Genomic DNA, 19,218 nt, shown 5'->3' on the forward strand with positions numbered 1-19,218 from the left:
TGCCCAACTTTCCAGCTTGTCCAGGTCTCGTTGGATGGCAGCACAGCCTTCTGGTGTGTCAGCCACTCCTCCCAGCTTGGTGTCATCAACAAACTTGCTGATAATACACTCTGTTCCCTCATCCAAGTCATTGATGAATATACTGAATAGTACTGGCCCCAGTACTGACCCTTGAAGCACTCCACTAGGTACAGGCCTCCAACTTGACTCTGCCCCATTGAACATGACTCTCTGACTTCTTCCCTTCAGCCAGTTCACAGTCCACCTCACTACTCAATCATTCAAACTCCACTTCCTCAGCTTAGCAGTAAGGATGTTGTGGGAGACTGTGTCAAATGCTCTACTGAAGTCAAGGTAGACCACATCCACTGCTCTGCCATCATCTATCCACCTCGTTACGTCTTCATAAAAGGCTATGAGTTTGGTCAAGCATGACTTCCCCTTTGTGAAGCCATGCTGACTGTCCCAAATGACCCTCTTATCCTTGATACGCCTTGAGATGGCACCAAGGATAAGTTGTTCCATCACTTTCCCAGGGATGGAGGTGAAGCTGACCGGTCTATAGTTAGCCCGATCCTCCTTCTTGCCCTTTTTGAAGACTGGAGTGACATTTGCTTTCTTCCAGTCCTCAGACACCTCTCCCATCTCCCAAGACTTGGCAAAGATGATGGAGAGTGTTCTAGCAATAACTTCAGCCAGCTCCCTCAGTACTCGTGGGTGCGTCCCATCTGGATCCATAGATTTGTGGATGTCCAGATTGCCTAATTACTCCCTAACCCAGTCCTCATCAATTGAAGCAAACTCCTCCATTGTCCTGACTTCCTCTGGGGTCTCAGGGGTACAGGGCTTCTCAGAACAGCTTCCGGCAGTGTAGACAGAGACAAAGAAGGCATTCAGTAACTCTGCTTTCTCTGTATCTTCTGTCACCAGGGCACCCACCTTGGTCATACGTGGGCCTACATTGCCTCTCATGTTGGTTTTATCTGCCATGTATTAGAAAAATCTCTTTCTGTTGTCCTTGAGCCCTCTCGCCAGGTTTAATTCTAAGGAGGCCTTGGCTTTTATAGTTGCCTCCCTACACCCTCTGACAACAACCTTATATTCTTCCCAAGTGGCCAGCCCCTCCTTCCATGATCTGTAAACTCTCCTCTTCCACTTGAGCTTACCCAGCAGTTCCCTGTTTAACCACACAGGTCTCCTGGCTCCCTTCCTTGACTTCCAATGTGTCAGGATGTTCTGATCTTGTGCCTGGTATAAGCAATTCCTTAATGCTAACCAACTATCTTGGGCCCCTTTACCTTCAAGCAGCCTTGCCCATGGGATTTCCCCTGGCAATTGCCTGAAAAGGCCAAAGTTTGCCCTGCTGAAGTCCAGGGTTGCAATTCTGCTTGCTGTTCTGTTCCTGCCACATGAGTTCCTGAACTCCACCATTTCACTTTCGCTGCAGCCAAGGCAGCCCTCAACCTTTTTTGCTTCAACCAGACCCTCCTTGTTAGTGAGGATGAGATCCAGCAGTGCTCCTCTCCTAGTTGGCTTCTCCACCATTTGCATCAGAAAATTATCATCATCAATGCACTGGAGGAACCTCTTGGACTGTGGCTGGCTGGCTGAATGGTCCTTCCAGCAAACATCAGGGAAGTTTAAATCCCCCACAAAAACCAGGGCCTGTGACTGTGAGGCTGCTCTCAGCTGCCTGTAGAAGGCTTCATCCACTTCCTCACCCTGATCTGGTGGCCTGTACTAGACATCCACAACAGTATCACCTCTGACAGTTTGCCCCTTAATTCTCACCCATACACTCTCAGCTTGCTCCTCATCCACCCCTGGACAGCACTCAATACATTATAGTTGCTCTCTCACACAAAGAACAACTCCACCACCACGCCTGGCTGACCTGTCTTTCCCGAAAACTAGAGAGGAGGGGTGAGTTAGAAGATACTGAACAAATGAACTGCATAAGTATTTAAATTCTTATTGTGGTCAGACCAATAAAACATAACACACATTTTTGGGAAGTAAAGAAAATTCTAGAATAAGTAAAGAAAATTGTAGGATAGAAATGCTCATTTCTTTCCTTAGATTCCACTCCTAAGAATAACAACAGAGATATCTTAGAAATTGGTATATACTCAGCTTGAAAAAAACCTCAATAGTTATTCCTAAAATAAAAGTGATTAACAACCAGCAATATATATTTCTGGAACACTCTGGCATAAGACCTGATGATTTAATTTCACATATTTGATTTATGATGGTATGCTGGTTAATGAGTGTAATACAGGGCCAGGTTTTCATTTCAGAAATGAATATGTACAATGTGTCTCAAAGCATGGAGCTGTCTCAGAGACATGGAGCTGTGCAGTACATGTTAGGAGGAAGAATTTAGCTGTGGACATGTGTAAATGAAATTGGCTCAGATTTCTGTATTTAGATCATACATTCAGAGAAACTGCATACTTCTTGTGCAATTCAGGTATCTGCATATGTTCAATTATATACTACCTAGGTTAACAAATTAGACACATTCGAGCACATTAGCTACTACATATCCATTTTTAGAGAAATCTGTCTGCAGGGATTTATATAAACTGATTTTTTTTTAAAAAAGTTTAATTTCTATCCTAACCAAGAGAATAAAATTTTGCATCAATTCCCTCTCTGATATAAAAAAAGAAAAATCACATATTCTGAATGTTTTCCAGCTGACAGGTTTGTTTTTTTTTGTTTTGTTTTGTTTTGTTTTTTTTTTTTTGTTTGTTTGTTTGTGTGATTTTTTTTTTTTAACTAGAAATGGTTGCAAATCTTGAATAACATAGAAAAGGCTTACAATTTTTTTCTCATTATATGTGTCTCATTTTATGATATGACAGACAGACACAAGATTCAGAATAGTACTAGCTCCGTGATTAGGATGTTCATTTCACAGGAAATACTTATACTTCTGTGCTAGTTATACATTTATCTAAAAATATTTCTATATTTATAAATATCTTTTATTTCTTCTATATGGCTGTCATAAAGCCATATCTTAAATGCAACTATTCCATATTTATTCTATATCCCATCATCACTGGGCTATGGATGACAGCCTAGTCAAAAGTCCATTTAATTGTTTTACTCTTGAATATATAACATATCTTATACTTTTTACAGATAATTATTAAAAAAGATTGAGAAAATGCTACACAGGAATTTAGAAAAATTATCCAGTTTAAAAGATCCTAGTATAATTTAACCAAGTCAAAAAAATGAACGAGTCATCATTGATGAATATGTTATTATAGCATAGCATTCTTTTATATAAATAACAAATTTTATTCTAAACTCATCTGTTAAAAATTCTCGAAAATAATTTTGATTCACTTAAAAATGCAATATTAACAAACTAAATAACAGTTAACTGAAAATTATACAACTGTCTACATTATTTACTACTGATGATTGATATTTGTTTACAGAAAAAAAAAAAAGTACAATTCAGAGTCCTTGAGATATTTTTGTTATTCTTATTACTTAGTAATATTTTCTGTCTTTTTTATGGGGACCAGGTTGAGGTCAGTCTGAATTATATATTAAAAAAAACCATAGGGGTTTAAGTACTTCTGCTTTTTCCTATGGTTATTCAATATGACATAGGTATAATATCAGACACAAAAATAGAAATGAAACAGTTTCAAAACCTTTTGAACAAAGAAATATGGGTTAATATACCATAACTTTGCCAGTGGCCTGAAACACTGATGTGAAAGTAACAGATGATAGCAACATGGTCCAACAAGAAAAAAAGCCAGAATATAATTGTTTCTTGTGCAAGACATTATAAGGCAAAAAATGTGCACTACTACTTTTCAGATGAAAATTATCATGGAATAGTCAATACAGGTTTTAAGAAAGAGTTGCATTATTATTGCTCTGAGATTGTTTTACATTATGCTTGTACCTAAGGGCCGAGCTAATGATCAATTTAAAATATGGAAAAATCACAAATGGCCTGGTCTCAAGACACACACACACAGAGATATTTTGGGGACATTTATGTTCATGTTATTAGGTTTCTTTTACAATGGAGCTAGAAATAAAAAACAAACAAACAAGTAAAACCAACCAAAACAAAACACTCATATTCATATGTAGTGTTTGGGGATAAACATTTCAAAAATATGCCAAAATAAATGGATAGACAATATTGGCAAAATACATATTATAGTTGTAGCATCAAAAAAAGTCTAAGCAGTAGAAATTAATACAGTTGCACTGTAGAATCTTTAGAGGATTTAGCCACAAACATGTAACAAGCATACAGTGATTCTGAATTTGTGCCTCAACTAAGCCTTTTTGGTAAATGAGAAAACAGCACATTGTACCAGAAGATGCCCAAATTTAAGCCTCTCTTGATCCAGAATATGATTGCACTAAGTCTTCTCTGTGAAAAAATAATTTAAGTTATGAAGATTCCTGATTTTCTTTAGCTTTACTCTCAGAGAAGAATCAGATATTTTGTCTGAAGTTTGCTGGAAATTAAAATCTGAGATGAACATTGATGGGAACAAATTTCTACCCAGGAGGTAAAAATCTTGCAAAAAATAAACCTACTAAAATTAAGTACTTTATAAGACATTGTTAGGTATGGTTGATCATTCTAGGCTTCAAAAGTTGTTCAAATGCTGTAATAAAATGAGACTTTCTCAGAGTCCTTAAGAGATGTCTACTTACACAGCATGTGCAAAAGGTATGGCTTTGAAGGTTCTAACTGTCTGAATTGACCTATATTCTTTTAACAATGGAATGTATTTTTATATTTTTTAAAGGAAGCTCCAGACTGAATAACAAGGCAAAAAAACCCAATCTTAGACTCTGCTGTGGCTGTCCATACTCATGAAGTGACCTTGGCAGTGCCATTTTCACAATCTTATTACATACTAACAAGGTTTTGTTTTCTTCCGCTCTTTTTTGGCCTTTCCAATATGTATCTAAATCCCACTAAAATTGTTTTCTTATCAACACAGAAAAAATATGGATGGAATTGTTATCTGTATGTATCTGTTTTTAAGCTATGTGTTTCAGTGCTGATAAGCAGAGATACGGTGACTACAGTAAAAGAAAAAATACAAGAAAAAATGTTTCTTGTTCAAATATTTAAGAAAAAAAAAGATAGCTTTCTGGGTAAGATCTTTAAAGATAATGTTTCATAGTAATTGAAGAACTTGAAATTATTACATATCTTCCTTAGAAAGATGTGCAGTCAATGACATCAGGTTAAATAAAGGCACTGTGGCTATAGATGATGTTTGTAGCTGAAGTGAGACATAATTTATACAACTGGCTTGAACTAATTTGTTAGCAGTTATAGATATATGCCAATGCAGCAGGTGATACACATTTATTTTTACAGGCAAAAGACATGATTGGTTACTTGTAAGTATTATTATCATGCTAAGAGATAGCAAACCTCACAGTTTCTAAGGCTGCTCGGGCTGTGAAAATGAGTAACTTCTGCAGCAGCCTCTAAACACTATGTGTATTAAAGTCTACTGTGAGATATTATCCCCTTAAAGCAGACGTTATTGAAATTTATATGTAGGCTTGCTCTGATTATATATTTAAATAACTGGGAAGCTACTTCTATATTCACTGACTTATCAAATTCTGCCAAAGACAGATAAATAAACACCTCACTGAAATAAACTGTAGGAATTCTGAATTAAGTTATATTGATCATGGACCTGAATTTATGGACTCTCCTTGCAGCAATAGGTGTAACATGAAAAGTTTAAATGACTACCTGATTATCAATTACTACTTGATTGTTTCAGAAAGACCTCAAAGATTGCTGGATATGAAATATTTGGCATCTTTAAATGAAAGTTATTGGAATATTCAACACAATTTACAATGCATGAAAATTCTATTAGGCAAGCTTCATGAAAAGTTATCAGTTAGAAAATCCTGCTAGAGAAAACAGTAACACAGGAAAATATAGACTGGTGATATTGGAGGCCAAGAAAATGTACACAGCTAATATTGTTGAAATGTCAGGGAAAACAGCATACTTTATTCCCTCATTTGACATACAAATTAAATATTCTAGTCCTTAGTCAAAATTTCAATTTCAAGCCAATAAGAATTCTGCTGGAACAAAAGGAACGAACTGTGACTAAAACAGACAGGTTCCTGGGACGTGCTGCTGTGTGTCCAAAGACTTAATAGACTAAGTTATTTAGCCTATTCTTTTCCAGCTGCACACTGGGAGAAAAATAAACGTCTTCAGAACAGGCTTTAAATACACTTTGTCTCAACAGGATGAAAGAAAATTGTGCACATTAAAAATTTGTTTCAATCCATACTTTACTAGATTTAGGCAAATATCACTGCAAGTCTGAGTGTGAGATCAAATTCTCTGTTAAACTGCAAAATTAGGCAACAGGGTAGCAAATGTCAGTGAAAGCACATTGCTGTAGATGTCGCATAGATTTATTACTCTGACAGGATGGTTTGTGTTTTATATCACGTAAATACACGTAAAAGGCGGTCATTTTTCCTGGCATTTTCCATTGGTTCTTCTGCATTAGAGTTGGTGCACAGTGCTGATAGCAACTACACGTTGTAGTATTTAGATGCATTAACTTTGCTGAACAGTTCATTTTAGCCAGTTCGTGGTCTGGGTTACTATAGGATTGTACCTTCAAAATAGGGTCTGCAATTCATCAGTAACTAAGGCAGTAGTTAATTTGTTGACAACTATCTAGTTTTTTCATTTTAATATGAAACACTGACCATAGCAAAATATTATCAATTTGAGGTCATTTAGTACCTTTTTAATGACTGAATTCATAAATTCAAGAATCGAAAAGATGAATAAAACTGTTGCTAATTGTTAATTATCAGTATTAATTTAGTTTTGTCAATTAGTTCCTGATAACATTTTTGCTAAAACCTTTTTCTCAGTACCAAACACAGAACAGTAGTTGGAATATCTGGAAGTTCTGCAGAATTCTGAAAGTAAAGGTTTATTTTTAGCAGAAAACTTTGGCTTCTCTGAAGTCAGTTTTTACCTCCAATGTCTGAATGCTTTTTCTCTGTAGGTGAGACTGGTGACACACAGATGGAACTCATTACCTGCAGTGCCACATGCTGCTCAAGAAAAAGTTTAATGAGGGTGAGAAAAGTGTCTCAGAGTTTTACCCATTGTCTTCCATCACCAGTCATCACGACAGCTTTGGGAGGTGTGACAGCTAATACTGCTTCTGCAAGTGGATTTGCATACAGGCATTGCACTGTATATTTCCCCCAAAATGCTAAGCTATCAAAGTAAGTTTGTCTGTTGCATATATTAGGTAGCCAAACATTTCAGCAGATTTAGCATTTTCTTTAATATATAAGACAAAAAAATTTATTGAGAATAATCTGGTAATAAGAATTTAAAGTACATTAGGCATGGCCATCTGAATATAGATTAAATATCCACAAAAATTCTGAAACCCTGTATTAAAAAGAAGCAGAACAGTATTTTTAAAAGATAAATAGTGAGATGCAAAATGTCTGTTTTCCCAGTACAATCTTTAAAAACAATGTTCAGATACACTTTTGAAAAAAAAATCTCATTAAACAGAGGCAATACTTGTAGTAGTTGAAGATAATAACATCCAGCCATAAAATTATGCATTCCTCAGCACTCTCCATGTTTTGAATTTGAGGCAGTATTCTTTCTCTCATAACTGACAGCAATGACCTGGGAAGGCACCTTCTCACATTGCTGCTGAGATATCCTTATTCCTACCTGTAAAATTCTCTTTCAGTCAACCTTCTTTAGGTGCTGAACGGGTTGGGTCTCCATAAGCAGGTTAGCCTTAGGTTGCTTAGCTTTGATCCAACAGCTTTTTTCTTTCTTTTTCATTTTTTTTCTTTATCTGCAAATAAGAGTGCACTATTTTTATATCTTCAGTTTGATTCTATAGAAACATCGGCCTCGGCTGAATTATGACTAAGAACTGATGGAAACAGGATGTCTGCCATAAATCAGAAATAAAAAAAATTGAAGAGTGAGGAGCTGTGCCTGCTAGAAAAGTAGGTACCTGCCCAGCTAGAGGTACTACTGCCCTATTGCCATTCCAGAAGCTGCAAGCCAGACGTCCTGGTCTTTCTCAGAGATGAGATATGATTGATCGGCAGTATCAAGCAGCATCCTTTCACGTATGAAATGCTTCCTCCCTGCTGTCCCTGCAATGTGTGCACAGAATCTGAACATCAGTGGCTCTGCAATTACACCTCGCTGTAGCCCCAGAGCACAAGGTCTTAGATGTAGAACTCAGGTCCAGATTTCCAAGTAGGGTCTAGCTTCTACACTCCAGCTCTAATTAAATGAGTGTAATAGATCTCTGATTGAAAGGCTTGAAAAAGCAGCTCATAGGGCTTGAGGGTATGCTGTCTGTGCAGAATTCTCTGTAATCTACTCTTAGTGTTGAGATAATTACTGAAAGTGAGAGATGGGAAGGGAAATAAACACCTAATTAAGGAAATGAAATTAACATAAGGAAACTAATGACAAAGTATTGGGTAGAAACTTGCAATTTGTACAGATGAACTACTTCTTGTGTAGTTTTAAATGATTTATGAAACAATAATCTCTGCAAACTTGGAACACGCACCACCAAAATGTCCTTAGAACTAGGCTGCGTTAGATTATGTAGTAGCTGTCTGTGTGCAAGCCCAACTTCAGGGCCTGATAAGGCACCAACTTCCTAAAAATGAAAATGAACTGGAAATCAATTCTTTAAAAAAATAAACAAAAAAACTCTTACTACCTTTTTATTTGTTTGTTTGTTTGTTTATTTATTTATGTATGTATGTATTTATTTATTTATTTTTAAGCACAGTTCTCTTTTCATTTCTTTCTATCCAGACTGCATGGAGCTACCTTTCTTTTTACACTTGGGGTCCTTGATGTAGTATGAGGTTTGACCTCAGCTGCCTTTGTTCCAATCTTTCCTTATATAATTCTATTTCCCATCATACCGGCAAATGGGAATCTGGACCATGTCAACATACTGTCAAACTAAAGAAGTTTTATCTTTTCACTCTTTTCTTTTATCCTGTAAGAGTTTGATTTATGCTTGATATTCATCTAGGAAAATATGACTGTGAGACAGATACATGCTAAGAGATGCATGGTTTTTACTGCCTTACTTGAGCATGCCAAAAGTGTTTCCTGAAATACAAATTTACTCTATGTCAAGAAGTATAAATAAAATCTAACATCTCTTCACTTGTTAACTGGCGTAGATTTGATAATGTGGGTAGGGAATAGTTGCCAACAGCTAACAGGTCAATGTAAGAATAGAGCAGCTCATCACTGGCTACAGATATTTGGCTACACATTATCAAAGCTAATAGAATTGGGCATATGGCTATTACACCAGTGACATATCTGCTCCATTAAATACTTGTTATAGGAATAAGAGGAGGGGAGGGGATGACGAATGTCTTGTGATTAAGTTTATAGAGTCTCTTCAGTTTACCTAGGCAACCACACTTATATCTCTTGGGATAGGATTTTAAAATAGGATTTTCTAAATTTGTGTAATCATTTTATGTGCTTCTGTAATCAAATTGGTATGTCACTGAATGCTTTGAGGAACAGAAAAAACAGCTTGTCTAATAAGGTTTTTGTCATATTTTGCTCATGATTTTGGAGACAAGATAGAAAATAAAAGAAATTGCTACCACTAATGGCTGTGTTCAGTAAAACGGTATACTTAGGATGATGCCTGAATGGACCTTCCACCAAGAATAGTATAGAATACTTCCATAGAATACTACAGAAGGCAACAGAAAAAATATGGGACTAGAGGAAAAAAGTGTAAAAGCAGGAAGTTAGTAGAGAACAAACAAACCACAGAGGGACAGAGAAAGAAAGTTAAGGAGGGATAAATGCTCTTTCCGACTGCAGGGCAGATGGGAATGCTTTTCAGCATGGAAAATTCTGGGTTGAACAGCTTTGCTAGTTAGGACAAAGAGTCTGATTTTTAGAAATTCTCAGCATCCACAGCCCTTCATTAAAAATATAATTATTGACTTGGGCTTGGAAAAAATGTTCCTGTCTGTCTGTTCCTATTCAATGGCTTTGTGGAACTTAGCCTAGAAAGTATAGCAGCAGTGCTATGACCTTGTTTTAAACATGCTTTGGAAAATGAAAATTATTAGTGTGATTCAGGCTGCAGTTCAGCTACAAAATTGCTAGTACCTCATGACTTTGTCAGGACGTTCTAATGAGAAATCACCATCCATGCTATTCAGCTCTGTGCCTTACAGGAGAAATAAACATGCTTTTTCCCAGTAAAATGAAAAATAAAGTGAACTATGATCACTTTACACCCTGATAATCTTGCAGTTGTGTCCCACAGAACCTACTGAACCCTCTGAAACCTTCAACATTATGCACTGTGGTTCTTTCATTCCAATGTTAAGCTATTCTTTCATTCTCATCTCCTAACCCTTCAAGAAAACAAAACCAAAAACAACCACAAAGACTACATATTATCATTTATACTGTGCACAAGCTTATTTACACACATTCAGCAGACATTTAATGAGAGCTCCTGTTTAAGTGAATTGGACGGGAGTTTTACCATCTTTTCTATATTCAGACTGCTTTCATGGTCTTTTGCTCTGCATATGTACCCTATTTCTAAATACATTTTTGTTTTGATTGATACAACTTTAGAGAATGCCTTGGAGAGAAACACTGAATTATTAAGCCTCGAATATAGCTGGCTTTCATCCACTACAGTACCTTTGTCATAGCCCCATACTTCAAAGCTAATCTTTGATAATGAGCTTTTTCTTTCTTTCTTTCTGTCTATGCTTAATGCCATTTCTGCTGTTAAAATTATACCCACATGTCTTTAAGAAATTATTTTCCAAATCCCCACATTTTTTTGTGTTTGATGTCAACATCCACTGAGAACTTTTTGTCTCTTTCTTTTTTCTTTTTTTTTTTTTTTCTCCCCTAACTTTTACTAACGTGTTTTATATTTAACCCATCCCTCTTTTTTTCTAGACTTCAGCTGTACTATTTCCTATCTTTAATTTGTCTCTTTTAATTAAGTAATCCTGTTCTGATCTGATTTTGAAAATGACACCCTGCCTTTGAATCTCATTTTTACGTTTTGGAGACTGGTTTTAAAAGCTTCCTTGTTAGTCACTACCATGGAGGAATTAGGCTGATTTTTTTCTTTTGCTAACATGAAGATCAAGCTTCAAGCTTCTCCTGGAACTTGGTGTGACCTTTTCTGCTTTTGATGTTTTTTTTATATTCCTTAGTTTAGCAGGCTTTATATCTCTGTTTCTATAGGGAGTACAAATCCATCAGAATTAGCAGGAAATTGAAGAGGTTTATTCCTTTGGAAACAGTGATCATCTTTTTCACCACAAAGGTTTTCTATGTTACATCCTAGATTTTTTCATCCATTTCTTGTTTTTTTCTGGGAAATGTCCTTTGTTTCACTCAATCCTTGCTTGTTATTTTTTTTTTATACAAGACTGATTAATCGTTCTCATTGTTCACACTCATTCTGTATTTTTTGCCTGTTTAGCATAAAGTAGTTCACAATTTGGGCTTTGCAATTGTGGTCCATTTATTGCAGCAGTCATGTAGAGTGTGATCCTCTCTTCTTATTTAAAAATTCAGACCTAAATCCTCCACAATTCTCTGAATGCCCTAAAGCTTCTGTTAGAATCATGCTCAGAGGTTTTGCTCTGATACAGCACAGTTAGCATCAGCCAGACTCTACGTTTTTTAACAATGGCTTTTGCATGTGAAATGTCTGAAATATCTGCAGATTTCAAAAAAAGTTGTAAATCTGGGTCATGCTCTGGCATTTGCTGGGTGAATAAAATATCTGCTGAGCTCAGCAGGAATGAAAGGGTGTGCAGAAGATTAGAAGTTTTTTGCTCTTTCCGCCTATATTCCTAGTGAGTGTTGATTCTTTTACAAATTATATTTAAAAATTCTATTTTGAATCAAAGTTTCAGTAAGTTTTCTTGGACTCAACTGGGGACAAGTCCATCAGAAAAGCCTAAGATGGCAGCACGGCTTCCCCTTTTTAGGGGCAGATACATCATGTGTCTTTCCTGGATGTGTTGTGTTTGTTTGTTTGTTTGTTTTGTTTGTTTGTTTGTTTGTTTTTAATGGGAAAAAAAGAGGGGAAAAAAACCCAAAGTATTGTTTTGTCCAGAATGAAAATCTCTGTGCTATTTGTAGTTACAGGACTTACACTAACATGGACAATCTAACATGGACAGTTGATTCTGAATCGCATGGATGCTGTTTAGCCAGCTGACTTAACCTTGAAGTGACTGTTCAAGTGAAAAAAATGCTGCTTAAATGTGGAAAATCTAGTTTTATTATTGAAAAGAGCAGCTTGTCTGAGCTAGTCCGATTTGCTCTGCAGAGCAAAGTGAGCTAGCTGATTTTGATAAGCAATACTTGCAATAGGGGTTAGAACCCAGTTTTCAACAACTAATAATTGAAGCAAAATGTTGGTACAACGCCAGATGATGGGATAAGATGATAATCCCTGTGGTGCAGTGCATGAAGTTGTGGAGGAGACTGTTGAGAAAAAATGTGTGCGTAACTCTCAGAAGAAATGTCCATGATACACACAGAAGTCTCATTTCCTTAAGTAAAAGGACTGACATGAATAAGAACAAGGATGATGAGGGCTGCAGTCTAAGGTCCCAGTTTTCCTCTGCCATAAAAGTAGTGACACATTTTGTGTTGTTAAATGCCTCAGTGAGAATTTTCCAGCTGAAACCCTAAAGAAAATATTAATATATTAAGACTCACTGTGACTATAGTCATGGTAGTACAGCTTTAATATTTCTTGCATTTCTTAATTTCCAAATGGTAACCCTTTGAAAAACTCCTCTGGAATACCTGGCTTATGTTTATTATTTTTTTATTACTTGATAATAAAAATATCATTTTAGTAAATTATGCAGGAATCCTGTTTCTTTTCTCTTGTCACTGTGTATTTTGATCTCTGCAATATTTGAGGGAACTAAGGATGAAAAAAATTTAAATCCCTCCTGGCTATATTTGAACCATGCTTTCACTGCAAGAAAAAAACATCCAGAAAACAACTGTTAATTCAGAAATTTCAAAATTAATTATTTCACTGAGCTAATTACATCAGAAATTCCCTTTTTTAAGTTATAAAAAATATAATCTATTACCATAAATGTCAATGTTCTACACTGTTTAAAAAAATTCAGTTGTACGTTAATGTTTTGCTGTCTTGTTCACTAGTTCAAATCTATCTGGAATCAACAAACACTAATCTCATTATTATAATTGTTAGAGCCTTAATAAAATGAAAGTATACCATTATTGTGAAGGAGTGATTTAGGTTGCTTAAAAAATCATTGGCAAACATTTTAGAAAAAGTGCTTTTACTATGGTGTTTTGAAGTTCAATGGCAAGGTTCACTCTATTATAGGATGACACAATCATTTGAACAATGATTCAAAACTACCAAGTCACAAATCAAAATTACCAAGACATAATCAAAGTTAACGAGTCAAAATTAAAGTTATCATACTACAAGGTTATGTGTAATACCAATCTCTTACCCAAGATCTGCCGTTGGTGAAAGGTCTCTCTGCCTCAAGAAGTAACCTTGAGAGGTGTTCCAGCTCAAGGGGAGACAACTACCATACAGCCATGCTGTCTAGCAGGAAGAGCTCAAAGAAGGCTCATCCAGGCTGTCATATTCATGGAATAAAATGGTTGGCTTGTAGTCAAATCATATGCAGCAGGAAAGGTGTGCATGATACTCCTTGTACCCACAGTTTTCTTTGTTTCTTGATAAATGAGTCTTGGAAAAGCCACTCTCATGTGTTAATTGCATGATCAGTGTTCCAAACTCACGGGCATCTGTGCTCACTGTGTCACTTGACTCCTTTGTGGGTTTTCATACAATGAATTGAAACTAGAGGAGTTCACCTCTTTTGAAGCCTGTACCAAGCTACTGCTAGTTTGGTTCAGGGGTGGAGTGCATCTGTCAAAATCATCAGTCTGCTGATGAGTTTACGGACTTCTAAATTGCAAGATCTACTACTTAGACAAGTGTTTGCTGGGATTATATATATAAAAACCAACCAACCAACTGAAATAAAAGACTCAAACAAATTTAGAGCCTGAGTGTCGTCTTCTGTCCACATTAGTTTACACCTCTCTGGGATGCAATTAGGGAAGTTTATACCGTTGGTCCTCACACTGTATTTGCTTCTTGGGCATAGAGGTTATACCAGTTTCCAGTACTGTCAGTTTCACAAATGTTCACTCTATGCCCACAGTCCTGACTACTTTTTTTTTCTTTCAGCAGCTGCACAAATCCTTACCAATTCTCAGCTGCACTGTATTCCTTCAAGAGTTCATCAGCCTCTTGAAAAACAAATCATGCCTGACCTTCTGTGCTTATCCAGATGTATTTACATAATGTTGAAATTCTGTATATAATTATGACTGTGTGTCTATATTTACCAAGATGACAGCTCTGTGTTAGTTACACAGATCTTAACTTTCCCCAGTTTTTGTTTGTTTGGATTCCTCCTATCCTCCACACTGGGCTAAAATCCAAAAGATAGGTAGTAGAGATATCATAAGAGACAGAAATAATTCTATATAGGCTGAAATAATTTTCTATACAAATATGGTTGCTCTAGACAAAGCCAAGTTGATCATATAGTAAGTCCCAGACAGTAGACTGTTGGTGTTTCACTGATTTAGGTCTGCTATAAATGTGTGTCATGAGACTGTAAATATAGTTTCACACACTGCATATAGCCTAGTGCCATGGCACCTGAATGTTCTCTCTCTCCTCTTAAAAAGTCCACCTTTGATGTCAGGGTCTTTCTCTTGACTTTTTTTTCTGACTATTGCTCTTTATCACAAAAACCTTTGGAAACAACATGGTTTACATCATCAACTCATAATCTCTTCATACTTTCCAATATACAAAGTCTTCCCTCTAGCTCAGGTTTTCTCTCACTGTTAGCCTGTACTTTTCTCAGAAAGATTTCAGGCATTTTCTATATTCTGCCTTCATCCTATCATTTCTCACTCTTGTAGCTGTATTTTTACCTAGTACATGCCAAATGTATTTCTTTAAGTCTTGTCTTTTTCTGGATTTTACTTCTTCATGCATTTCTGAGTCTATTCCTGCACCTCTCATAGTTCCTCTAGTCTCTCATTAGGTGCCCTCTTTCTTATTCTTTGTCCACCTAACAGAAGGACTCCATACTTTGCATATTAATTTATATTTTCTGGGGACTCAAATAGCACCTAGTATCTCTTCCATGTCAAAAGCACACAAAGTTCTTTCCACTCTTGACCTGCTTTCATTCACATTTGCATTTTAACATATGTTTTTCATATCCTGTGGGACAAACTATTTTGCGTAGAAATGAACATAGGATAATGCCATGATAAGGGGTCATCGCTGAAGAGCAGCATTCACAGACAACACAACACTCAATAGCACTATGGAAAAACATTCAATTTTTTTCTTTCCCTTCTGCTGGAATGCTGGTCCCTCTCCTAGTCAAAGAGAAAGACTTCTCTCCACTGGGATCTGCAGAAAGATGCCCTCTCTTGAGATTAGTTGTCAAAACAGGCATTTAGTCCTTCTAATGAATCTAGTCCTTAGTGTATAGTCTTTTTGTCTCTCATTTACTTGAATGTAGAGGACTTAAGCATAGAAACTCTTGCATCAGCTACATTTTCGATTTTTGCTCTTCATTAGGCTTCATATAGTGGCTGGAGGAGTCATTAGAGTTTCATTTGGTAATTTGGGGCACATTTTAAATTGATCCCTAAGGAATTGTTCCAAAATCACTTATTTACCAAAGTGTCAATAATATAGTGACAAGTCGTACTGTTCACTTGCTTGCTTCCATAGCTGACACAATACGTACTTCATAATTTCTTTTATTTATCACCTCTGGTTGCTGAGTTACCATTAACAATTATTTTTAAACTTTTGGATCATGAATACAAATTGCTGTTATGAACTGTTTAACTGGAAGATATGTTGGGATGCTTGACAAAACTTTGTATTATAACTGGGGAAAGGCTATAGAATTAAAAAGCTCTGTGCTCGCTTACAGCTCCCATTCAGTGAAAGTGTATCACAGGGAACTAAGCAAAGAGAACAAGTAAACACACTGGAGTGCAGTGGCTTATGAGCCAGAAGACTGAAGCTGTAATCCACTCACTGTCATCAAGCATGGACCCTGAGAGATCATTTTGCTCATCTGTGCTTCAGATACATCCTTCTCTGTACAGAGGATATGCTGCTCTTTCTTTTCGAGATTATCAAAAGACAAGTTTGTAAGAAACCTTCTTTGAATATGATAGAAGAGTCATATCTAGAGGGAAAAAAAAAATAATTCAACCCCCAACATGTCTCAAAATATCTCAAAAATGTAAATGCAAAGGAAGAAATGAAAACTGGGCTAGTGAATTTGTCTTCACCACTCAGGTAAATATGATTATACTTTGACACATGTACATGCAAATGCTTTCCTCAAATGTGTTCAGTGCCTATTTTTTATTACATTTCACCCCTGTACTCTCCTCCAGATAAATACGTTGGTATTTAAGTGTAAAAATTTCCTTCTTGAAAGTCTGGATAGCATTTACACCATGCTGCCTGGTAAGAAGTTCTCAGGTCACTACCCCAGCAAACTTGCACAGAGAATAATGTGGGGTCAAAAGTAGCAGAGGACTTTACTTTGGCATGACATAATGCTAATTAACACTGACTCCCATGAGATTTTGTTAGGTCGGACATGGAGTTATGACTTGGTGTTGATCCCTGTTGGCTTACATCACTGTACACTGTCCTGCATCCTTTTGTCCTCTGGGTTTTGATGAGAAACACACCAAAAGTAATTCAAGATATTGAATGTTTACCATGGAATGAAAAGGGGAGGCCACAGTAGGAGTAAAATTTTAAAGCGTTAAAGGACAAGCAAGCAACTAAAACTACCTTGTGTATTCCAAAATGTCCATCAAGTTATCCACTTTAGTGCAATAACCTAAACTTTCTGCACACATGTCTGAAGTTGAGAGCAAGACACAGCAAAAACTGGATTCCAGTCTAACCCAGTCAAAACTGCTGCATCCAGATGCCCAGGTGTTACAAGGAAGGTCAGGAGACTGAGAACAGCCTCTCTATGCTGCATTCAGTTTTACTGCTTTCAGCTGGTTTCATAGTAGCACAATGATGGCTAAATGAGCAGCACTGGTTTTAACACTTAACCAATGTTATCTGTGAAAGTGATTTCCGTTCCACTCCTAACAAAGCTGAAAACTATGCCTACCAGTGCTGCTCAGCTTGGAAACCTGCAAAACTATGGATCAAGCTCTAATAGGTCCTAGACTAGCATCAGGAATTGCTTTCTTCTCTGTTTCCAAGACTGAAGGAGCTGTACTGATAATATGAGTGGAATATGTAGATTTATTCACCTAAAACTCTTGCTCTGTGTTGGTGCCTTAAGATTTTTTTGCTATATACACTATTTCTTCAGACAACGTTTTGACGAGATGCTGTTGAAAGGTCTAATGGCACAATTTCCACTTCTTGTTTTGTTCCAGTATTTTGAGGCAATGCACACTGTGTTAGGTTATGACTTTGAAGAAATGGGAAAAATACTACACCAAAACATGCATACACACAGAAACCGAGCCTTCATTACATTACATTCACATTACACCGTAAAAATGCCTCTTTATTTAGTTCTCTTTATTTATTTTCAGTAGTATCCTGAATCATGCTACCACACCAATGGAATTACTTTATATCCATTTAGTATTAAATTCAACATACTTCCACTCTAAAAATAACAAAATACAGACATGGAATGCAAGCAAAAACCTAACTACAGGAGCACAATACTCAATGTGAACATTCTGTACATGAAATTGACTTAAGATCAGAGAAATTAGCATTAGAAAGTAATCACTTATATATCAATTTATTATATCACAGAAGTCTGACTACAGCACATTTTCTGAGTCCCATAATCTTTCAGCCTCACAATCTGTTATGCCTGGTGCTTTTTGATATGACCTACTGAGTGCCTGAGTTTTTTCTATGTCCTGCATTTTTTTTTTAAAGATTACGAGAGTATTTCTGTCACTAACAAAATCAAATTCAAAACCTGGTTTATCACTCCTCTAAATGAGTATGTTGGTTTTCAGGTGTTTGGAGGCATTTCATTTATTTCTGTCTCCCAGGAGTGCATCATCTCCATTCAGTTTCTAGCTAATCAAAGATCTGGATTACTGTATTTCATCCTTTCTGCTGCATGAAATACAAAATTTAATCAGACACCTATTTTTTCTGTAAAGAAGTGAGATGGGTTAGTTCCTTTCTGCCTTTCAATAAATCATTTACATGCTTTGCTTTAGTTTATTTCCATAAAAAATATTTTCATCATGTACGTATCTTTTATTGGAATTCCTGGGAAGCCAAACATTTTCAAGAAAGGCTTACCAAGGTCATAAGCCCTAACAATTCCAAACCATATTTTTATGACTTTCATGTGAACAGAATACTCCAGATTTGAATGTTGCTCTGCCTCACTCATGATCAAAATTGTGCAGCACTCTGCAAACATATACAAAAGAGAACTGAAAATGACTATATAGAAATATCTATATTGCAAAGAAATATATTTAATGTATGGAGAGTATATTCTTATTTTCACTGCGCAAATCAAGTGAACTGCAGAAAGTGATGGTCATTTAAAGTTGCTGCAAGTATTTAAGTTTATAACAAGAAAAATAAGGTACTTATTAGAAAACTGTGACTTGTTTGGTTTGGGCTTTTTTGTAGAGGGGGATTTGTTTGTTTTGGTTTTATTTTTTTTTTTTTCCCCACAATGTGCCTTTTTTTTGTGTGTGTGTGCTTCTTGGACACTCTGAAGATAAACTGTGAAATATGTCAATCACTGGACCTCAACTATGAGTTGTGCTGTTAGGTCTAGAAATGGTTTATAGGATTGAGAGGTTCTTTAGATTCTTTTACATTCTGGTGATCCAAAATCTTTAGAAGTGATTGTGATTTTTTCACTATGAAACATGTATCAGGAGGTCAGCCTTAGATTCTAGTCAAGATGTGTAGAAGAAAAACATCACAATACAAGGGCACA

This window comes from Nesoenas mayeri, assembly GCF_963082525.1.
Source record: "Nesoenas mayeri genome assembly, chromosome: 2".
NCBI lineage: Eukaryota > Metazoa > Chordata > Aves > Columbiformes > Columbidae > Nesoenas > Nesoenas mayeri.